General features: G+C 43.5%; 44 non-coding genes and 3 pseudogenes across 44 annotated transcripts in view; all 47 read left to right on the forward strand.

Annotated features, from left to right (window-relative positions):
- LOC145870221 (5S ribosomal RNA) overlaps positions 1-83 on the forward strand; it is a 119-nt gene extending 36 nt beyond the window's left edge. Inside the window, exon 1 of the ribosomal RNA XR_014386217.1 lies at positions 1-83. This exon is cut by the window's left edge and continues 36 nt beyond it. This is a non-coding gene — a ribosomal RNA (5S ribosomal RNA).
- Positions 84-492: 409 nt separating this feature from the next.
- LOC145868761 (5S ribosomal RNA) lies at positions 493-611 on the forward strand. Its single transcript, XR_014384757.1, has one exon. It is a non-coding gene; the product is annotated as a 5S ribosomal RNA (ribosomal RNA).
- A 139-nt stretch (positions 612-750) lies between these two features.
- On the forward strand, positions 751-869 carry LOC145868992 (5S ribosomal RNA). The gene has a single exon (XR_014384987.1). It is a non-coding gene; the product is annotated as a 5S ribosomal RNA (ribosomal RNA).
- A 139-nt stretch (positions 870-1008) lies between these two features.
- On the forward strand, positions 1009-1127 carry LOC145870268 (5S ribosomal RNA). The gene has a single exon (XR_014386264.1). It is a non-coding gene; the product is annotated as a 5S ribosomal RNA (ribosomal RNA).
- Positions 1128-1266: 139 nt separating this feature from the next.
- On the forward strand, positions 1267-1385 carry LOC145868514 (5S ribosomal RNA). Its single transcript, XR_014384510.1, has one exon. It is a non-coding gene; the product is annotated as a 5S ribosomal RNA (ribosomal RNA).
- A 139-nt stretch (positions 1386-1524) lies between these two features.
- Positions 1525-1643, forward strand: LOC145870222 (5S ribosomal RNA). Its single transcript, XR_014386218.1, has one exon. It is a non-coding gene; the product is annotated as a 5S ribosomal RNA (ribosomal RNA).
- Positions 1644-2052: 409 nt separating this feature from the next.
- LOC145875329 (5S ribosomal RNA) lies at positions 2053-2171 on the forward strand. Its single transcript, XR_014390965.1, has one exon. It is a non-coding gene; the product is annotated as a 5S ribosomal RNA (ribosomal RNA).
- Positions 2172-2310: 139 nt separating this feature from the next.
- Positions 2311-2429, forward strand: LOC145868993 (5S ribosomal RNA). Its single transcript, XR_014384988.1, has one exon. It is a non-coding gene; the product is annotated as a 5S ribosomal RNA (ribosomal RNA).
- A 409-nt stretch (positions 2430-2838) lies between these two features.
- Positions 2839-2957, forward strand: LOC145869440 (5S ribosomal RNA). The gene has a single exon (XR_014385436.1). It is a non-coding gene; the product is annotated as a 5S ribosomal RNA (ribosomal RNA).
- Positions 2958-3096: 139 nt separating this feature from the next.
- Positions 3097-3215, forward strand: LOC145868994 (5S ribosomal RNA). Its single transcript, XR_014384989.1, has one exon. It is a non-coding gene; the product is annotated as a 5S ribosomal RNA (ribosomal RNA).
- A 139-nt stretch (positions 3216-3354) lies between these two features.
- LOC145868995 (5S ribosomal RNA) lies at positions 3355-3473 on the forward strand. Its single transcript, XR_014384990.1, has one exon. It is a non-coding gene; the product is annotated as a 5S ribosomal RNA (ribosomal RNA).
- A 139-nt stretch (positions 3474-3612) lies between these two features.
- Positions 3613-3731, forward strand: LOC145868516 (5S ribosomal RNA). Its single transcript, XR_014384512.1, has one exon. It is a non-coding gene; the product is annotated as a 5S ribosomal RNA (ribosomal RNA).
- A 139-nt stretch (positions 3732-3870) lies between these two features.
- On the forward strand, positions 3871-3989 carry LOC145870224 (5S ribosomal RNA). Its single transcript, XR_014386220.1, has one exon. It is a non-coding gene; the product is annotated as a 5S ribosomal RNA (ribosomal RNA).
- A 409-nt stretch (positions 3990-4398) lies between these two features.
- On the forward strand, positions 4399-4517 carry LOC145869452 (5S ribosomal RNA). The gene has a single exon (XR_014385448.1). It is a non-coding gene; the product is annotated as a 5S ribosomal RNA (ribosomal RNA).
- Positions 4518-4656: 139 nt separating this feature from the next.
- Positions 4657-4775, forward strand: LOC145868996 (5S ribosomal RNA). The gene has a single exon (XR_014384991.1). It is a non-coding gene; the product is annotated as a 5S ribosomal RNA (ribosomal RNA).
- A 139-nt stretch (positions 4776-4914) lies between these two features.
- LOC145868997 (5S ribosomal RNA) lies at positions 4915-5033 on the forward strand. The gene has a single exon (XR_014384992.1). It is a non-coding gene; the product is annotated as a 5S ribosomal RNA (ribosomal RNA).
- Positions 5034-5172: 139 nt separating this feature from the next.
- LOC145868517 (5S ribosomal RNA) lies at positions 5173-5291 on the forward strand. Its single transcript, XR_014384513.1, has one exon. It is a non-coding gene; the product is annotated as a 5S ribosomal RNA (ribosomal RNA).
- Positions 5292-5430: 139 nt separating this feature from the next.
- On the forward strand, positions 5431-5549 carry LOC145870225 (5S ribosomal RNA). The gene has a single exon (XR_014386221.1). It is a non-coding gene; the product is annotated as a 5S ribosomal RNA (ribosomal RNA).
- Positions 5550-5958: 409 nt separating this feature from the next.
- LOC145868575 (5S ribosomal RNA) lies at positions 5959-6077 on the forward strand. Its single transcript, XR_014384571.1, has one exon. It is a non-coding gene; the product is annotated as a 5S ribosomal RNA (ribosomal RNA).
- Positions 6078-6486: 409 nt separating this feature from the next.
- Positions 6487-6605, forward strand: LOC145875120 (5S ribosomal RNA). Its single transcript, XR_014390754.1, has one exon. It is a non-coding gene; the product is annotated as a 5S ribosomal RNA (ribosomal RNA).
- Positions 6606-6744: 139 nt separating this feature from the next.
- Positions 6745-6863, forward strand: LOC145868998 (5S ribosomal RNA). The gene has a single exon (XR_014384993.1). It is a non-coding gene; the product is annotated as a 5S ribosomal RNA (ribosomal RNA).
- Positions 6864-7002: 139 nt separating this feature from the next.
- Positions 7003-7121, forward strand: LOC145867990 (5S ribosomal RNA). The gene has a single exon (XR_014383983.1). It is a non-coding gene; the product is annotated as a 5S ribosomal RNA (ribosomal RNA).
- Positions 7122-7260: 139 nt separating this feature from the next.
- Positions 7261-7379, forward strand: LOC145875620 (5S ribosomal RNA). The gene has a single exon (XR_014391265.1). It is a non-coding gene; the product is annotated as a 5S ribosomal RNA (ribosomal RNA).
- A 139-nt stretch (positions 7380-7518) lies between these two features.
- LOC145870781 (uncharacterized) lies at positions 7519-7637 on the forward strand (annotated as a pseudogene).
- Positions 7638-7776: 139 nt separating this feature from the next.
- Positions 7777-7895, forward strand: LOC145869463 (5S ribosomal RNA). Its single transcript, XR_014385459.1, has one exon. It is a non-coding gene; the product is annotated as a 5S ribosomal RNA (ribosomal RNA).
- Positions 7896-8304: 409 nt separating this feature from the next.
- On the forward strand, positions 8305-8423 carry LOC145870793 (uncharacterized; annotated as a pseudogene).
- Positions 8424-8562: 139 nt separating this feature from the next.
- LOC145868060 (5S ribosomal RNA) lies at positions 8563-8681 on the forward strand. Its single transcript, XR_014384054.1, has one exon. It is a non-coding gene; the product is annotated as a 5S ribosomal RNA (ribosomal RNA).
- A 139-nt stretch (positions 8682-8820) lies between these two features.
- On the forward strand, positions 8821-8939 carry LOC145875080 (5S ribosomal RNA). Its single transcript, XR_014390714.1, has one exon. It is a non-coding gene; the product is annotated as a 5S ribosomal RNA (ribosomal RNA).
- A 139-nt stretch (positions 8940-9078) lies between these two features.
- Positions 9079-9197, forward strand: LOC145869930 (5S ribosomal RNA). The gene has a single exon (XR_014385926.1). It is a non-coding gene; the product is annotated as a 5S ribosomal RNA (ribosomal RNA).
- Positions 9198-9336: 139 nt separating this feature from the next.
- Positions 9337-9455, forward strand: LOC145875095 (5S ribosomal RNA). The gene has a single exon (XR_014390729.1). It is a non-coding gene; the product is annotated as a 5S ribosomal RNA (ribosomal RNA).
- A 409-nt stretch (positions 9456-9864) lies between these two features.
- On the forward strand, positions 9865-9983 carry LOC145868383 (5S ribosomal RNA). Its single transcript, XR_014384379.1, has one exon. It is a non-coding gene; the product is annotated as a 5S ribosomal RNA (ribosomal RNA).
- Positions 9984-10122: 139 nt separating this feature from the next.
- On the forward strand, positions 10123-10241 carry LOC145868948 (5S ribosomal RNA). Its single transcript, XR_014384943.1, has one exon. It is a non-coding gene; the product is annotated as a 5S ribosomal RNA (ribosomal RNA).
- Positions 10242-10650: 409 nt separating this feature from the next.
- On the forward strand, positions 10651-10769 carry LOC145869474 (5S ribosomal RNA). Its single transcript, XR_014385470.1, has one exon. It is a non-coding gene; the product is annotated as a 5S ribosomal RNA (ribosomal RNA).
- A 409-nt stretch (positions 10770-11178) lies between these two features.
- LOC145869485 (5S ribosomal RNA) lies at positions 11179-11297 on the forward strand. The gene has a single exon (XR_014385481.1). It is a non-coding gene; the product is annotated as a 5S ribosomal RNA (ribosomal RNA).
- A 409-nt stretch (positions 11298-11706) lies between these two features.
- Positions 11707-11825, forward strand: LOC145870794 (uncharacterized; annotated as a pseudogene).
- Positions 11826-11964: 139 nt separating this feature from the next.
- LOC145868061 (5S ribosomal RNA) lies at positions 11965-12083 on the forward strand. Its single transcript, XR_014384055.1, has one exon. It is a non-coding gene; the product is annotated as a 5S ribosomal RNA (ribosomal RNA).
- Positions 12084-12222: 139 nt separating this feature from the next.
- LOC145875081 (5S ribosomal RNA) lies at positions 12223-12341 on the forward strand. The gene has a single exon (XR_014390715.1). It is a non-coding gene; the product is annotated as a 5S ribosomal RNA (ribosomal RNA).
- Positions 12342-12480: 139 nt separating this feature from the next.
- LOC145870593 (5S ribosomal RNA) lies at positions 12481-12599 on the forward strand. The gene has a single exon (XR_014386590.1). It is a non-coding gene; the product is annotated as a 5S ribosomal RNA (ribosomal RNA).
- Positions 12600-12738: 139 nt separating this feature from the next.
- On the forward strand, positions 12739-12857 carry LOC145868036 (5S ribosomal RNA). Its single transcript, XR_014384030.1, has one exon. It is a non-coding gene; the product is annotated as a 5S ribosomal RNA (ribosomal RNA).
- Positions 12858-13266: 409 nt separating this feature from the next.
- Positions 13267-13385, forward strand: LOC145870150 (5S ribosomal RNA). Its single transcript, XR_014386146.1, has one exon. It is a non-coding gene; the product is annotated as a 5S ribosomal RNA (ribosomal RNA).
- A 139-nt stretch (positions 13386-13524) lies between these two features.
- Positions 13525-13643, forward strand: LOC145868949 (5S ribosomal RNA). Its single transcript, XR_014384944.1, has one exon. It is a non-coding gene; the product is annotated as a 5S ribosomal RNA (ribosomal RNA).
- Positions 13644-14052: 409 nt separating this feature from the next.
- On the forward strand, positions 14053-14171 carry LOC145869496 (5S ribosomal RNA). Its single transcript, XR_014385492.1, has one exon. It is a non-coding gene; the product is annotated as a 5S ribosomal RNA (ribosomal RNA).
- A 409-nt stretch (positions 14172-14580) lies between these two features.
- Positions 14581-14699, forward strand: LOC145869507 (5S ribosomal RNA). The gene has a single exon (XR_014385503.1). It is a non-coding gene; the product is annotated as a 5S ribosomal RNA (ribosomal RNA).
- A 139-nt stretch (positions 14700-14838) lies between these two features.
- LOC145874837 (5S ribosomal RNA) lies at positions 14839-14957 on the forward strand. The gene has a single exon (XR_014390473.1). It is a non-coding gene; the product is annotated as a 5S ribosomal RNA (ribosomal RNA).
- Positions 14958-15366: 409 nt separating this feature from the next.
- LOC145869517 (5S ribosomal RNA) lies at positions 15367-15485 on the forward strand. The gene has a single exon (XR_014385513.1). It is a non-coding gene; the product is annotated as a 5S ribosomal RNA (ribosomal RNA).
- A 409-nt stretch (positions 15486-15894) lies between these two features.
- Positions 15895-16013, forward strand: LOC145869528 (5S ribosomal RNA). The gene has a single exon (XR_014385524.1). It is a non-coding gene; the product is annotated as a 5S ribosomal RNA (ribosomal RNA).
- Positions 16014-16152: 139 nt separating this feature from the next.
- On the forward strand, positions 16153-16271 carry LOC145874838 (5S ribosomal RNA). The gene has a single exon (XR_014390474.1). It is a non-coding gene; the product is annotated as a 5S ribosomal RNA (ribosomal RNA).
- The last annotated feature ends 330 nt before the right edge of the window (positions 16272-16601 follow it).

Consider the following 16601-nt stretch of genomic DNA (forward strand, 5'->3'; position numbering starts at 1 on the left):
GTCTGATCTCGGAAGCTAAGCAGGGTCGTGCCTGGTTAGTACTTGGATGGGAGACCGCCTGGGAATACCAGGTGCTGTAAGCATTTTGTCCACGAGGGTGTGCTCTTGCACTATTTCATCAGCAACACTGCCTTGTAGTAAGCATTTAATGATGAATTGACTAAATGCAGCTTCCTGCCTTTTTAATAGGATCAAATTTCCTTGTGTTTTCAATTAGCATCTGCCTTGTATTTATAAGACAAACAAGAATATTGTTGCTGAATGCAGCTTGTGTGTGCTTTGTGCTCCTTTGCCCTGTTCAAATGATGAAAGGAAATAAAGTTGGTATTTTATCCAACTACCTGTGCTAAAAAGTGATGGGAACAGTGTTTGTAATTTCTTCTACTTTTTCAGTGACACAAAGTTCAAGCTGCTTATCTAATTGGTGAAAATGCAATGTCTGTTTATCACACTCACTTTGAATATATATGTTGTAGCAAGAGATTGTTTCTCGCTTACGCCCATACCAGCCTGGGTACGCCCGATCTCGTCTGATCTCGGAAGCTAAGCAGGGTCGGGCCTGGTTAGTACTTGGATGGGAGACCGCCTGGGAATACCAGGTGCTGTAAGCATTTTGTCCACGAGGGTGTGCTCTTGCACTATTTCATCAGCAACACTGCCTTGTAGTAAGCATTTAATGATGAATTGACTAAATGTCTGTTTTATCAGACTCACTTTGACTATATATGTTGTAGCAAGAGATTGTTTCTCGCTTACGGCCATACCAGCCTGGGTACGCCCGATCTCGTCTGATCTCGGAAGCTAAGCAGGGTCGTGCCTGGTTAGTACTTGGATGGGAGACCGCCTGGGAATACCAGGTGCTGTAAGCATTTTGTCCACGAGGGTGTGCTCTTGCACTATTTCATCAGCAACACTGCCTTGTAGTAAGCATTTAATGATGAATTGACTAAATGTCTGTTTTATCTGACTCACTTTGACTATATATGTTGTAGCAAGAGATTGTTTCTCGCTTACGGCCATACCAGCCTGGGTACGCCCGATCTCGTCTGATCTCGGAAACTAAGCAGGGTCGTGCCTGGTTAGTACTTGGATGGGAGACCGCCTGGGAATACCAGGTGCTGTAAGCATTTTGTCCACGAGGGTGTGCTCTTGCACTATTTCATCAGCAACACTGCCTTGTAGTAAGCATTTAATGATGAATTGACTAAATATCTGTTTTATCAGACTCACTTTGACTATATATGTTGTAGCAAGAGATTGTTTCTCGCTTACGGCCATATCAGCCTGGGTACGCCCGATCTCGTCTGATCTCGGAAGCTAAGCAGGGTCGTGCCTGGTTAGTACTTGGATGGGAGACCGCCTGGGAATACCAGGTGCTGTAAGCATTTTGTCCACGAGGGTGTGCTCTTGCACTATTTCATCAGCAACACTGCCTTGTAGTAAGCATTTAATGATGAATTGACTAAATGTCTGTTTTATCAGACTCACTTTGACTATATATGTTGTAGCAAGAGATTGTTTCTCGCTTACGGCCATACCAGCCTGGGTAAGCCCGATCTCGTCTGATCTCGGAAGCTAAGCAGGGTCGTGCCTGGTTAGTACTTGGATGGGAGACCGCCTGGGAATACCAGGTGCTGTAAGCATTTTGTCCACGAGGGTGTGCTCTTGCACTATTTCATCAGCAACACTGCCTTGTAGTAAGCATTTAATGATGAATTGACTAAATGCAGCTTCCTGCCTTTTTAATAGGATCAAATTTCCTTGTGTTTTCAATTAGCATCTGCCTTGTATTTATAAGACAAACAAGAATATTGTTGCTGAATGCAGCTTGTGTGTGCTTTGTGCTCCTTTGCCCTGTTCAAATGATGAAAGGAAATAAAGTTGGTATTTTATCCAACTACCTGTGCTAAAAAGTGATGGGAACAGTGTTTGTAATTTCTTCTACTTTTTCAGTGACACAAAGTTCAAGCTGCTTATCTAATTGGTGAAAATGCAATGTCTGTTTATCACACTCACTTTGAATATATATGTTGTAGCAAGAGATTGTTTCTCGCTTACGGCCATACCAGCCTGGGTATGCCCGATCTCGTCTGATCTCGGAAGCTAAGCAGGGTCGGGCCTGGTTAGTACTTGGATGGGAGACCGCCTGGGAATACCAGGTGCTGTAAGCATTTTGTCCACGAGGGTGTGCTCTTGCACTATTTCATCAGCAACACTGCCTTGTAGTAAGCATTTAATGATGAATTGACTAAATGTCTGTTTTATCAGACTCACTTTGACTATATATGTTGTAGCAAGAGATTGTTTCTCGCTTACGGCCATACCAGCCTGGGTACGCCCGATCTCGTCTGATCTCGGAAGCTAAGCAGGGTCGTGCCTGGTTAGTACTTGGATGGGAGACCGCCTGGGAATACCAGGTGCTGTAAGCATTTTGTCCACGAGGGTGTGCTCTTGCACTATTTCATCAGCAACACTGCCTTGTAGTAAGCATTTAATGATGAATTGACTAAATGCAGCTTCCTGCCTTTTTAATAGGATCAAATTTCCTTGTGTTTTCAATTAGCATCTGCCTTGTATTTATAAGACAAACAAGAATATTGTTGCTGAATGCAGCTTGTGTGTGCTTTGTGCTCCTTTGCCCTGTTCAAATGATGAAAGGAAATAAAGTTGGTATTTTATCCAACTACCTGTGCTAAAAAGTGATGGGAACAGTGTTTGTAATTTCTTCTACTTTTTCAGTGACACAAAGTTCAAGCTGCTTATCTAATTGGTGAAAATGCAATGTCTGTTTATCACACTCACTTTGAATATATATGTTGTAGCAAGAGATTGTTTCTCGCTTACGGCCATACCAGCCTGGGTACGCCCGATCTCGTCTGATCTCGGAAGCTAAGCAGGGTCGGGCCTGGTTAGTACTTGGATGGGAGACCGCCTGGGAATACCAGGTGCTGTAAGCATTTTGTCCACGAGGGTGTGCTCTTGCACTATTTCATCAGCAACACTGCCTTGTAGTAAGCATTTAATGATGAATTGACTAAATGTCTGTTTTATCAGACTCACTTTGACTATATATGTTGTAGCAAGAGATTGTTTCTCGCTTACGGCCATACCAGCCTGGGTACGCCCGATCTCGTCTGATCTCGGAAGCTAAGCAGGGTCGTGCCTGGTTAGTACTTGGATGGGAGACCGCCTGGGAATACCAGGTGCTGTAAGCATTTTGTCCACGAGGGTGTGCTCTTGCATGATTTCATCAGCAACACTGCCTTGTAGTAAGCATTTAATGATGAATTGACTAAATGTCTGTTTTATCTGACTCACTTTGACTATATATGTTGTAGCAAGAGATTGTTTCTCGCTTACGGCCATACCAGCCTGGGTACGCCCGATCTCGTCTGATCTCGGAAGCTAAGCAGGGTCGTGCCTGGTTAGTACTTGGATGGGAGACCGCCTGGGAATACCAGGTGCTGTAAGCATTTTGTCCACGAGGGTGTGCTCTTGCACTATTTCATCAGCAACACTGCCTTGTAGTAAGCATTTAATGATGAATTGACTAAATATCTGTTTTATCAGACTCACTTTGACTATATATGTTGTAGCAAGAGATTGTTTCTCGCTTACGGCCATATCAGCCTGGGTACGCCCGATCTCGTCTGATCTCGGAAGCTAAGCAGGGTCGTGCCTGGTTAGTACTTGGATGGGAGACCGCCTGGGAATACCAGGTGCTGTAAGCATTTTGTCCACGAGGGTGTGCTCTTGCACTATTTCATCAGCAACACTGCCTTGTAGTAAGCATTTAATGATGAATTGACTAAATGTCTGTTTTATCAGACTCACTTTGACTATATATGTTGTAGCAAGAGATTGTTTCTCGCTTACGGCCATACCAGCCTGGGTAAGCCCGATCTCGTCTGATCTCGGAAGCTAAGCAGGGTCGTGCCTGGTTAGTACTTGGATGGGAGACCGCCTGGGAATACCAGGTGCTGTAAGCATTTTGTCCACGAGGGTGTGCTCTTGCACTATTTCATCAGCAACACTGCCTTGTAGTAAGCATTTAATGATGAATTGACTAAATGCAGCTTCCTGCCTTTTTAATAGGATCAAATTTCCTTGTGTTTTCAATTAGCATCTGCCTTGTATTTATAAGACAAACAAGAATATTGTTGCTGAATGCAGCTTGTGTGTGCTTTGTGCTCCTTTGCCCTGTTCAAATGATGAAAGGAAATAAAGTTGGTATTTTATCCAACTACCTGTGCTAAAAAGTGATGGGAACAGTGTTTGTAATTTCTTCTACTTTTTCAGTGACACAAAGTTCAAGCTGCTTATCTAATTGGTGAAAATGCAATGTCTGTTTATCACACTCACTTTGAATATATATGTTGTAGCAAGAGATTGTTTCTCGCTTACGGCCATACCAGCCTGGGTACGCCCGATCTCGTCTGATCTCGGAAGCTAAGCAGGGTCGGGCCTGGTTAGTACTTGGATGGGAGACCGCCTGGGAATACCAGGTGCTGTAAGCATTTTGTCCACGAGGGTGTGCTCTTGCACTATTTCATCAGCAACACTGCCTTGTAGTAAGCATTTAATGATGAATTGACTAAATGTCTGTTTTATCAGACTCACTTTGACTATATATGTTGTAGCAAGAGATTGTTTCTCGCTTACGGCCATACCAGCCTGGGTACGCCCGATCTCGTCTGATCTCGGAAGCTAAGCAGGGTCGTGCCTGGTTAGTACTTGGATGGGAGACCGCCTGGGAATACCAGGTGCTGTAAGCATTTTGTCCACGAGGGTGTGCTCTTGCACTATTTCATCAGCAACACTGCCTTGTAGTAAGCATTTAATGATGAATTGACTAAATGTCTGTTTTATCTGACTCACTTTGACTATATATGTTGTAGCAAGAGATTGTTTCTCGCTTACGGCCATACCAGCCTGGGTACGCCCGATCTCGTCTGATCTCGGAAGCTAAGCAGGGTCGTGCCTGGTTAGTACTTGGATGGGAGACCGCCTGGGAATACCAGGTGCTGTAAGCATTTTGTCCACGAGGGTGTGCTCTTGCACTATTTCATCAGCAACACTGCCTTGTAGTAAGCATTTAATGATGAATTGACTAAATATCTGTTTTATCAGACTCACTTTGACTATATATGTTGTAGCAAGAGATTGTTTCTCGCTTACGGCCATATCAGCCTGGGTACGCCCGATCTCGTCTGATCTCGGAAGCTAAGCAGGGTCGTGCCTGGTTAGTACTTGGATGGGAGACCGCCTGGGAATACCAGGTGCTGTAAGCATTTTGTCCACGAGGGTGTGCTCTTGCACTATTTCATCAGCAACACTGCCTTGTAGTAAGCATTTAATGATGAATTGACTAAATGTCTGTTTTATCAGACTCACTTTGACTATATATGTTGTAGCAAGAGATTGTTTCTCGCTTACGGCCATACCAGCCTGGGTAAGCCCGATCTCGTCTGATCTCGGAAGCTAAGCAGGGTCGTGCCTGGTTAGTACTTGGATGGGAGACCGCCTGGGAATACCAGGTGCTGTAAGCATTTTGTCCACGAGGGTGTGCTCTTGCACTATTTCATCAGCAACACTGCCTTGTAGTAAGCATTTAATGATGAATTGACTAAATGCAGCTTCCTGCCTTTTTAATAGGATCAAATTTCCTTGTGTTTTCAATTAGCATCTGCCTTGTATTTATAAGACAAACAAGAATATTGTTGCTGAATGCAGCTTGTGTGTGCTTTGTGCTCCTTTGCCCTGTTCAAATGATGAAAGGAAATAAAGTTGGTATTTTATCCAACTACCTGTGCTAAAAAGTGATGGGAACAGTGTTTGTAATTTCTTCTACTTTTTCAGTGACACAAAGTTCAAGCTGCTTATCTAATTGGTGAAAATGCAATGTCTGTTTATCACACTCACTTTGAATATATATGTTGTAGCAAGAGATTGTTTCTCGCTTACGGCCATACCAGCCTGGCTACGCCTGATCTCGTCTGATCTCGGAAGCTAAGCAGGGTCGGGCCTGTTTAGTACTTGGATGGGAGACCGCCTGGGAATACCAGGTGCTGTAAGCATTTTGTCCACGAGGGTGTGCTCTTGCACTATTTCATCAGCAACACTGCCTTGTAGTAAGCATTTAATGATGAATTGACTAAATGCAGCTTCCTGCCTTTTTAATAGGATCAAATTTCCTTGTGTTTTCAATTAGCATCTGCCTTGTATTTATAAGACAAACAAGAATATTGTTGCTGAATGCAGCTTGTGTGTGCTTTGTGCTCCTTTGCCCTGTTCAAATGATGAAAGGAAATAAAGTTGGTATTTTATCCAACTACCTGTGCTAAAAAGTGATGGGAACAGTGTTTGTAATTTCTTCTACTTTTTCAGTGACACAAAGTTCAAGCTGCTTATCTAATTGGTGAAAATGCAATGTCTGTTTATCACACTCACTTTGAATATATATGTTGTAGCAAGAGATTGTGTCTCGCTTACGGCCATACCAGCCTGGGTTCGCCCGATCTCGTCTGATCTCGGAAGCTAAGCAGGGTCGGGCCTGGTTAGTACTTGGATGGGAGACCGCCTGGGAATACCAGGTGCTGTAAGCATTTTGTCCACGAGGGTGTGCTCTTGCACTATTTCATCAGCAACACTGCCTTGTAGTAAGCATTTAATGATGAATTGACTAAATGTCTGTTTTATCAGACTCACTTTGACTATATATGTTGTAGCAAGAGATTGTTTCTCGCTTACGGCCATACCAGCCTGGGTACGCCCGATCTCGTCTGATCTCGGAAGCTAAGCAGGGTCGTGCCTGGTTAGTACTTGGATGGGAGACCGCCTGGGAATACCAGGTGCTGTAAGCATTTTGTCCACGAGGGTGTGCTCTTGCACTATTTCATCAGCAACACTGCCTTGTAGTAAGCATTTAATGATGAATTGACTAAATGTCTGTTTTATCTGACTCACTTTGACTATATATGTTGTAGCAAGAGATTGTTTCTCGCTTACGGCCATATCTGCCTGGGTACGCCCGATCTCGTCTGATCTCGGAAGCTAAGCAGGGTCGGGCCTGGTTAGTACTTGGATGGGAGACCGCCTGGGAATACCAGGTGCTGTAAGCATTTTGTCCACGAGGGTGTGCTCTTGCACTATTTCATCAGCAACACTGCCTTGTAGTAAGCATTTAATGATGAATTGACTAAATGTCTGTTTTATCAGACTCACTTTGACTATATATGTTGTAGCAAGAGATTGTTTCTCGCTTACGGCCATATCAGCCTGGGTACGCCCGATCTCGTCTGATCTCGGAAGCTAAGCAGGGTCGGGCCTGGTTAGTACTTGGATGGGAGACCGCCTGGGAATACCAGGTGCTGTAAGCATTTTGTCCACGAGGGTGTGCTCTTGCACTATTTCATCAGCAACACTGCCTTGTAGTAAGCATTTAATGATGAATTGACTAAATGTCTGTTTTATCAGACTCACTTTGACTATATATGTTGTAGCAAGAGATTGTTTCTCGCTTACGGCCATACCAGCCTGGGTAAGCCCAATCTCGTCTGATCTCGGAAGCTAAGCAGGGTCGTGCCTGGTTAGTACTTGGATGGGAGACCGCCTGGGAATACCAGGTGCTGTAAGCATTTTGTCCACGAGGGTGTGCTCTTGCACTATTTCATCAGCAACACTGCCTTGTAGTAAGCATTTAATGATGAATTGACTAAATGTCTGTTTTATCAGACTCACTTTGACTATATATGTTGTAGCAAGAGATTGTTTCTCGCTTACGGCCATACCAGCCTGGGTACGCCCGATCTCGTCTGATCTCGGAAGCTAAGCAGGGTCGGGCCTGGTTAGTACTTGGATGGGAGACCGCCTGGGAATACCAGGTGCTGTAAGCATTTTGTCCACGAGGGTGTGCTCTTGCACTATTTCATCAGCAACACTGCCTTGTAGTAAGCATTTAATGATGAATTGACTAAATGCAGCTTCCTGCCTTTTTAATAGGATCAAATTTCCTTGTGTTTTCAATTAGCATCTGCCTTGTATTTATAAGACAAACAAGAATATTGTTGCTGAATGCAGCTTGTGTGTGCTTTGTGCTCCTTTGCCCTGTTCAAATGATGAAAGGAAATAAAGTTTGTATTTTATCTAACTACCTGTGCTAAAAAGTGATGGGAACAGTGTTTGTAATTTCTTCTACTTTTTCAGTGACACAAAGTTCAAGCTGCTTATCTAATTGGTGAAAATGCAATGTCTGTTTATCACACTCACTTTGACTATATATGTTGTAGCAAGAGATTGTTCCTCGCTTACGGCCATGTCAGCCTGGGTACTCCCGATCTCGTCTGATCTCGGAAGCTAAGCAGGGTCGGTCCTGGTTAGTACTTGGATGGGAGACCGCCTGGGAATACCAGGTGCTCTAAGCATTTTGTCCACGAGGGTGTGCTCTTGCACTATTTCATCAGCAACACTGCCTTGTAGTAAGCATTTAATGATGAATTGACTAAATGTCTGTTTTATCAGACTCACTTTGACTATATATGTTGTAGCAAGAGATTGATTCTCGCTTACGGCCATACCAGCCTGGGTACGCCCGATCTCGTCTGATCTCGGAAGCTAAGCAGGGTCGGGCCTGGTTAGTACTTTGATGGGAGACTGCCTGGGAATACCAGGTGCTGTAAGCATTTTGTCCACGAGGGTGTGCTCTTGCACTATTTCATCAGCAACACTGCCTTGTAGTAAGCATTTAATGATGAATTGACTAAATGTCTGTTTTATCAGACTCACTTTGACTATATATGTTGTAGCAAGAGATTGTTTCTCGCTTACGGCCATATCAGCCTGGGTACTCCCGATCTCATCTGATCTCGGAAGCTAAGCAGGGTCGGGCCTGGTTAGTACTTGGATGGGAGACCGCCTGGGAATACCAGGTGCTGTAAGCATTTTGTCCACGAGGGTGTGCTCTTGCACTATTTCATCAGCAACACTGCCTTGTAGTAAGCATTTAATGATGAATTGACTAAATGTCTGTTTTATCAGACTCACTTTGACTATATATGTTGTAGCAAGAGATTGTTTCTCGCATACGGCCATATCAGCCTGGGTACGCCCGATCTCGTCTGATCTCGGAAGCTAAGCAGGGTCGGGCCTGGTTAGTACTTGGATGGGAGACCGCCTGCGAATACCAGGTGCTGTAAGCATTTTGTCCACGAGGGTGTGCTCTTGCACTATTTCATCAGCAACACTGCCTTGTATTAAGCATTTAATGATGAATTGACTAAATGTCTGTTTTATCAGACTCACTTTGACTATATATGTTGTAGCAAGAGATTGTTTCACGCTTGCGGCCATACCAGCCTGGGTACGCCCGATCTCGTCTGATCTCGGAAGCTAAGCAGGGTCGGGCCTGGTTAGTACTTGGATGGGAGACCGCCTGGGAATACCAGGTGCTGTAAGCATTTTGTCCACGAGGGTGTGCCCCTGCACTATTTCATCAGCAACACTGCCTTGTAGTAAGCATTTAATGATGAATTGACTAAATGCAGCTTCCTGCCTTTTTAATAGGATCAAATTTCCTTGTGTTTTCAATTAGCATCTGCCTTGTATTTATAAGACAAACAAGAATATTGTTGCTGAATGCAGCTTGTGTGTGCTTTGTGCTCCTTTGCCCTGTTCAAATGATGAAAGGAAATAAAGTTTGTATTTTATCCAACTACCTGTGCTAAAAAGTGATGGGAACAGTGTTTGTAATTTCTTCTACTTTTTCAGTGACACAAAGTTCAAGCTGCTTATCTAATTGGTGAAAATGCAATGTCTGTTTATCACACTCACTTTGACTATATATGTTGTAGCAAGAGATTGTTTCTCGCTTACGGCCATACCAGCCTGGGTACGCCCGATCTCGTCTGATCTCGGAAGCTAGGCAGGGTCGGGCCTGGTTAGTACTTGGATGGGAGACCTCCTGGGAATACCAGGTGCTGTAAGCATTTTGTCCACGAGGGTGTGCTCTTGCACTATTTCATCAGCAACACTGCCTTGTATTAAGCATTTAATGATGAATTGACTAAATGTCTGTTTTATCAGACTCACTTTGACTATATATGTTGTAGCAAGAGATTGTTTCTCGCTTAAGGCCATACCAGCCTGGGTACGCCCGATCTCGTCTGATCTCGGAAGCTAAGCAGGGTCGGGCCTGGTTAGTACTTGGATGGGAGACCGCCTGGGAATACCAGGTGCTGTAAGCATTTTGTCCACGAGGGTGTGCCCCTGCACTATTTCATCAGCAACACTGCCTTGTAGTAAGCATTTAATGATGAATTGACTAAATGCAGCTTCCTGCCTTTTTAATAGGATCAAATTTCCTTGTGTTTTCAATTAGCATCTGCCTTGTATTTATAAGACAAACAAGAATATTGTTGCTGAATGCAGCTTGTGTGTGCTTTGTGCTCCTTTGCCCTGTTCAAATGATGAAAGGAAATAAAGTTTGTATTTTATCCAACTACCTGTGCTAAAAAGTGATGGGAACAGTGTTTGTAATTTCTTCTACTTTTTCAGTGACACAAAGTTCAAGCTGCTTATCTAATTGGTGAAAATGCAATGTCTGTTTATCACACTCACTTTGACTATATATGTTGTAGCAAGAGATTGTTTCTCGCTTACGGCCATACCAGCCTGGGTACGCCCGATCTCGTCTGATCTCGGAAGCTAAGCAGGGTCGGGCCTGGTTAGTACTTGGATGGGAGACCGCCTGGGAATACCAGGTGCTGTAAGCATTTTGTCCACGAGGGTGTGCCCCTGCACTATTTCATCAGCAACACTGCCTTGTAGTAAGCATTTAATGATGAATTGACTAAATGCAGCTTCCTGCCTTTTTAATAGGATCAAATTTCCTTGTGTTTTCAATTAGCATCTGCCTTGTATTTATAAGACAAACAAGAATATTGTTGCTGAATGCAGCTTGTGTGTGCTTTGTGCTCCTTTGCCCTGTTCAAATGATGAAAGGAAATAAAGTTTGTATTTTATCCAACTACCTGTGCTAAAAAGTGATGGGAACAGTGTTTGTAATTTCTTCTACTTTTTCAGTGACACAAAGTTCAAGCTGCTTATCTAATTGGTGAAAATGCAATGTCTGTTTATCACACTCACTTTGACTATATATGTTGTAGCAAGAGATTGCTTCTCGCTTACGGCCATACCAGCCTGGGTACGCCCGATCTCGTCTGATCTCGGAAGCTAAGCAGGGTCGGGCCTGGTTAGTACTTGGATGGGAGACCGCCTGGGAATACCAGGTGCTGTAAGCATTTTGTCCACGAGGGTGTGCCCCTGCACTATTTCATCAGCAACACTGCCTTGTAGTAAGCATTTAATGATGAATTGACTAAATGCAGCTTCCTGCCTTTTTAATAGGATCAAATTTCCTTGTGTTTTCAATTAGCATCTGCCTTGTATTTATAAGACAAACAAGAATATTGTTGCTGAATGCAGCTTGTGTGTGCTTTGTGCTCCTTTGCCCTGTTCAAATGATGAAAGGAAATAAAGTTTGTATTTTATCTAACTACCTGTGCTAAAAAGTGATGGGAACAGTGTTTGTAATTTCTTCTACTTTTTCAGTGACACAAAGTTCAAGCTGCTTATCTAATTGGTGAAAATGCAATGTCTGTTTATCACACTCACTTTGACTATATATGTTGTAGCAAGAGATTGTTTCTCGCTTACGGCCATGTCAGCCTGGGTACTCCCGATCTCGTCTGATCTCGGAAGCTAAGCAGGGTCGGTCCTGGTTAGTACTTGGATGGGAGACCGCCTGGGAATACCAGGTGCTCTAAGCATTTTGTCCACGAGGGTGTGCTCTTGCACTATTTCATCGGCAACACTGCCTTGTAGTAAGCATTTAATGATGAATTGACTAAATGTCTGTTTTATCAGACTCACTTTGACTATATATGTTGTAGCAAGAGATTGATTCTCGCTTACGGCCATACCAGCCTGGGTACGCCCGATCTCGTCTGATCTCGGAAGCTAAGCAGGGTCGGGCCTGGTTAGTACTTTGATGGGAGACTGCCTGGGAATACCAGGTGCTGTAAGCATTTTGTCCACGAGGGTGTGCTCTTGCACTATTTCATCAGCAACACTGCCTTGTAGTAAGCATTTAATGATGAATTGACTAAATGTCTGTTTTATCAGACTCACTTTGACTATATATGTTGTAGCAAGAGATTGTTTCTCGCTTACGGCCATATCAGCCTGGGTACTCCCGATCTCATCTGATCTCGGAAGCTAAGCAGGGTCGGGCCTGGTTAGTACTTGGATGGGAGACCGCCTGGGAATACCAGGTGCTGTAAGCATTTTGTCCACGAGGGTGTGCTCTTGCACTATTTCATCAGCAACACTGCCTTGTAGTAAGCATTTAATGATGAATTGACTAAATGTCTGTTTTATCAGACTCACTTTGACTATATATGTTGTAGCAAGAGATTGTTTCTCGCATACGGCCATATCAGCCTGGGTACGTCCGATCTCGTCTGATCTCGGAAGCTAAGCAGGGTCGGGCCTGGTTAGTACTTGGATGGGAGACCGCCTGCGAATACCAGGTGCTGTAAGCATTTTGTCCACGAGGGTGTGCTCTTGCACTATTTCATCAGCAACACTGCCTTGTATTAAGCATTTAATGATGAATTGACTAAATGTCTGTTTTATCAGACTCACTTTGACTATATATGTTGTAGCAAGAGATTGTTTCACGCTTGCGGCCATACCAGCCTGGGTACGCCCGATCTCGTCTGATCTCGGAAGCTAAGCAGGGTCGGGCCTGGTTAGTACTTGGATGGGAGACCGCCTGGGAATACCAGGTGCTGTAAGTATTTTGTCCACGAGGGTGTGCCCCTGCACTATTTCATCAGCAACACTGCCTTGTAGTAAGCATTTAATGATGAATTGACTAAATGCAGCTTCCTGCCTTTTTAATAGGATCAAATTTCCTTGTGTTTTCAATTAGCATCTGCCTTGTATTTATAAGACAAACAAGAATATTGTTGCTGAATGCAGCTTGTGTGTGCTTTGTGCTCCTTTGCCCTGTTCAAATGATGAAAGGAAATAAAGTTTGTATTTTATCCAACTACCTGTGCTAAAAAGTGATGGGAACAGTGTTTGTAATTTCTTCTACTTTTTCAGTGACACAAAGTTCAAGCTGCTTATCTAATTGGTGAAAATGCAATGTCTGTTTATCACACTCACTTTGACTATATATGTTGTAGCAAGAGATTGTTTCTCGCTTACCGCCATACCAGCCTGGGTACGCCCGATCTCGTCTGATCTCGGAAGCTAGGCAGGGTCGGGCCTGGTTAGTACTTGGATGGGAGACCTCCTGGGAATACCAGGTGCTGTAAGCATTTTGTCCACGAGGGTGTGCTCTTGCACTATTTCATCAGCAACACTGCCTTGTATTAAGCATTTAATGATGAATTGACTAAATGTCTGTTTTATCAGACTCACTTTGACTATATATGTTGTAGCAAGAGATTGTTTCTCGCTTAAGGCCATACCAGCCTGGGTACGCCCGATCTCGTCTGATCTCGGAAGCTAAGCAGGGTCGGGCCTGGTTAGTACTTGGATGGGAGACCGCCTGGGAATACCAGGTGCTGTAAGCATTTTGTCCACGAGGGTGTGCCCCTGCACTATTTCATCAGCAACACTGCCTTGTAGTAAGCATTTAATGATGAATTGACTAAATGCAGCTTCCTGCCTTTTTAATAGGATCAAATTTCCTTGTGTTTTCAATTAGCATCTGCCTTGTATTTATAAGACAAACAAGAATATTGTTGCTGAATGCAGCTTGTGTGTGCTTTGTGCTCCTTTGCCCTGTTCAAATGATGAAAGGAAATAAAGTTTGTATTTTATCCAACTACCTGTGCTAAAAAGTGATGGGAACAGTGTTTGTAATTTCTTCTACTTTTTCAGTGACACAAAGTTCAAGCTGCTTATCTAATTGGTGAAAATGCAATGTCTGTTTATCACACTCACTTTGACTATATATGTTGTAGCAAGAGATTGTTTCTCGCTTACGGCCATACCAGCCTGGGTACGCCCGATCTCGTCTGATCTCGGAAGCTAAGCAGGGTCGGGCCTGGTTAGTACTTGGATGGGAGACCGCCTGGGAATACCAGGTGCTGTAAGCATTTTGTCCACGAGGGTGTGCCCCTGCACTATTTCATCAGCAACACTGCCTTGTAGTAAGCATTTAATGATGAATTGACTAAATGCAGCTTCCTGCCTTTTTAATAGGATCAAATTTCCTTGTGTTTTCAATTAGCATCTGCCTTGTATTTATAAGACAAACAAGAATATTGTTGCTGAATGCAGCTTGTGTGTGCTTTGTGCTCCTTTGCCCTGTTCAAATGATGAAAGGAAATAAAGTTTGTATTTTATCCAACTACCTGTGCTAAAAAGTGATGGGAACAGTGTTTGTAATTTCTTCTACTTTTTCAGTGACACAAAGTTCAAGCTGCTTATCTAATTGGTGAAAATGCAATGTCTGTTTATCACACTCACTTTGACTATATATGTTGTAGCAAGAGATTGCTTCTCGCTTACGGCCATACCAGCCTGGGTACGCCCGATCTCGTCTGATCTCGGAAGCTAAGCAGGGTCGGGCCTGGTTAGTACTTGGATGGGAGACCGCCTGGGAATACCAGGTGCTGTAAGCATTTTGTCCACGAGGGTGTGCTCTTGCACTATTTCATCAGCAACACTGCCTTGTATTAAGCATTTAATGATGAATTGACTAAATGTCTGTTTTATCAGACTCACTTTGACTATATATGTTGTAGCAAGAGCTTGTTTCTCGCTTACGGCCATACCAGCCTGGGTACCCCCGATCTCGTCTGATCTCGGAAGCTAAGCAGGGTCGGGCCTGGTTAGTACTTGGATGGGAGACCGCCTGGGAATACCAGGTGCTGTAAGCATTTTGTCCACGAGGGTGTGCCCCTGCACTATTTCATCAGCAACACTGCCTTGTAGTAAGCATTTAATGATGAATTGACTAAATGCAGCTTCCTGCCTTTTTAATAGGATCAAATTTCCTTGTGTTTTCAATTAGCATCTGCCTTGTATTTATAAGACAAACAAGAATATTGTTGCTGAATGCAGCTTGTGTGTGCTTTGTGCTCCTTTGCCCTGTTCAAATGATGAAAGGAAATAAAGTTTGTATTTTATCCAACTACCTGTGGTAAAAAGTGATGGGAACAGTGTTTGTAATTTCTTCTACTTTTTCAGTGACACAAAGTTCAAGCTGCTTATCTAATTGGTGAAAATGCAATGTCTGTTTATCACACTCACTTTGACTATATATGTTGTAGCAAGAGATTGTTTCTCGCTTACGGCCATACCAGCCTGGGTACGCCCGATCTCGTCTGATCTCGGAAGCTAAGCAGGGTCGGGCCTGGTTAGTACTTGGATGGGAGACCGCCTGGGAATACCAGGTGCTGTAAGCATTTTGTCCACGAGGGTGTGCCCCTGCACTATTTCATCAGCAACACTGCCTTGTAGTAAGCATTTAATGATGAATTGACTAAATGCAGCTTCCTGCCTTTTTAATAGGATCAAATTTCCTTGTGTTTTCAATTAGCATCTGCCTTGTATTTATAAGACAAACAAGAATATTGTTGCTGAATGCAGCTTGTGTGTGCTTTGTGCTCCTTTGCCCTGTTCAAATGATGAAAGGAAATAAAGTTTGTATTTTATCCAACTACCTGTGCTAAAAAGTGATGGGAACAGTGTTTGTAATTTCTTCTACTTTTTCAGTGACACAAAGTTCAAGCTGCTTATCTAATTGGTGAAAATGCAATGTCTGTTTATCACACTCACTTTGACTATATATGTTGTAGCAAGAGATTGCTTCTCGCTTACGGCCATACCAGCCTGGGTACGCCCGATCTCGTCTGATCTCGGAAGCTAAGCAGGGTCGGGCCTGGTTAGTACTTGGATGGGAGACCGCCTGGGAATACCAGGTGCTGTAAGCATTTTGTCCACGAGGGTGTGCTCTTGCACTATTTCATCAGCAACACTGCCTTGTATTAAGCATTTAATGATGAATTGACTAAATGTCTGTTTTATCAGACTCACTTTGACTATATATGTTGTAGCAAGAGCTTGTTTCTCGCTTACGGCCATACCAGCCTGGGTACCCCCGATCTCGTCTGATCTCGGAAGCTAAGCAGGGTCGGGCCTGGTTAGTACTTGGATGGGAGACCGCCTGGGAATACCAGGTGCTGTAAGCATTTTGTCCACGAGGGTGTGCCCCTGCACTATTTCATCAGCAACACTGCCTTGTAGTAAGCATTTAATGATGAATTGACTAAATGCAGCTTCCTGCCTTTTTAATAGGATCAAATTTCCTTGTGTTTTCAATTAGCATCTGCCTTGTATTTATAAGACAAACAAGAATATTGTTGCTGAATGCAGCTTGTGTGTGCTTTGTGCTCCTTTGCCCTGTTCAAATGATGAAAGGAAATAAAGTTTGTATTTTATCCAACTACCTGTGGTAAAAAGTGATGGGAACAGTGTTTGTAATTTCTTCTACTTTTTCAGTGACACAAAGTTCAAGCTGC

This window comes from Salmo salar, unplaced genomic scaffold (genome assembly GCF_965601325.2).
Source record: "Salmo salar unplaced genomic scaffold, fSalSal1 ptg000293l, whole genome shotgun sequence".
NCBI classification, from domain to species: Eukaryota; Metazoa; Chordata; class Actinopteri; order Salmoniformes; family Salmonidae; genus Salmo; species Salmo salar.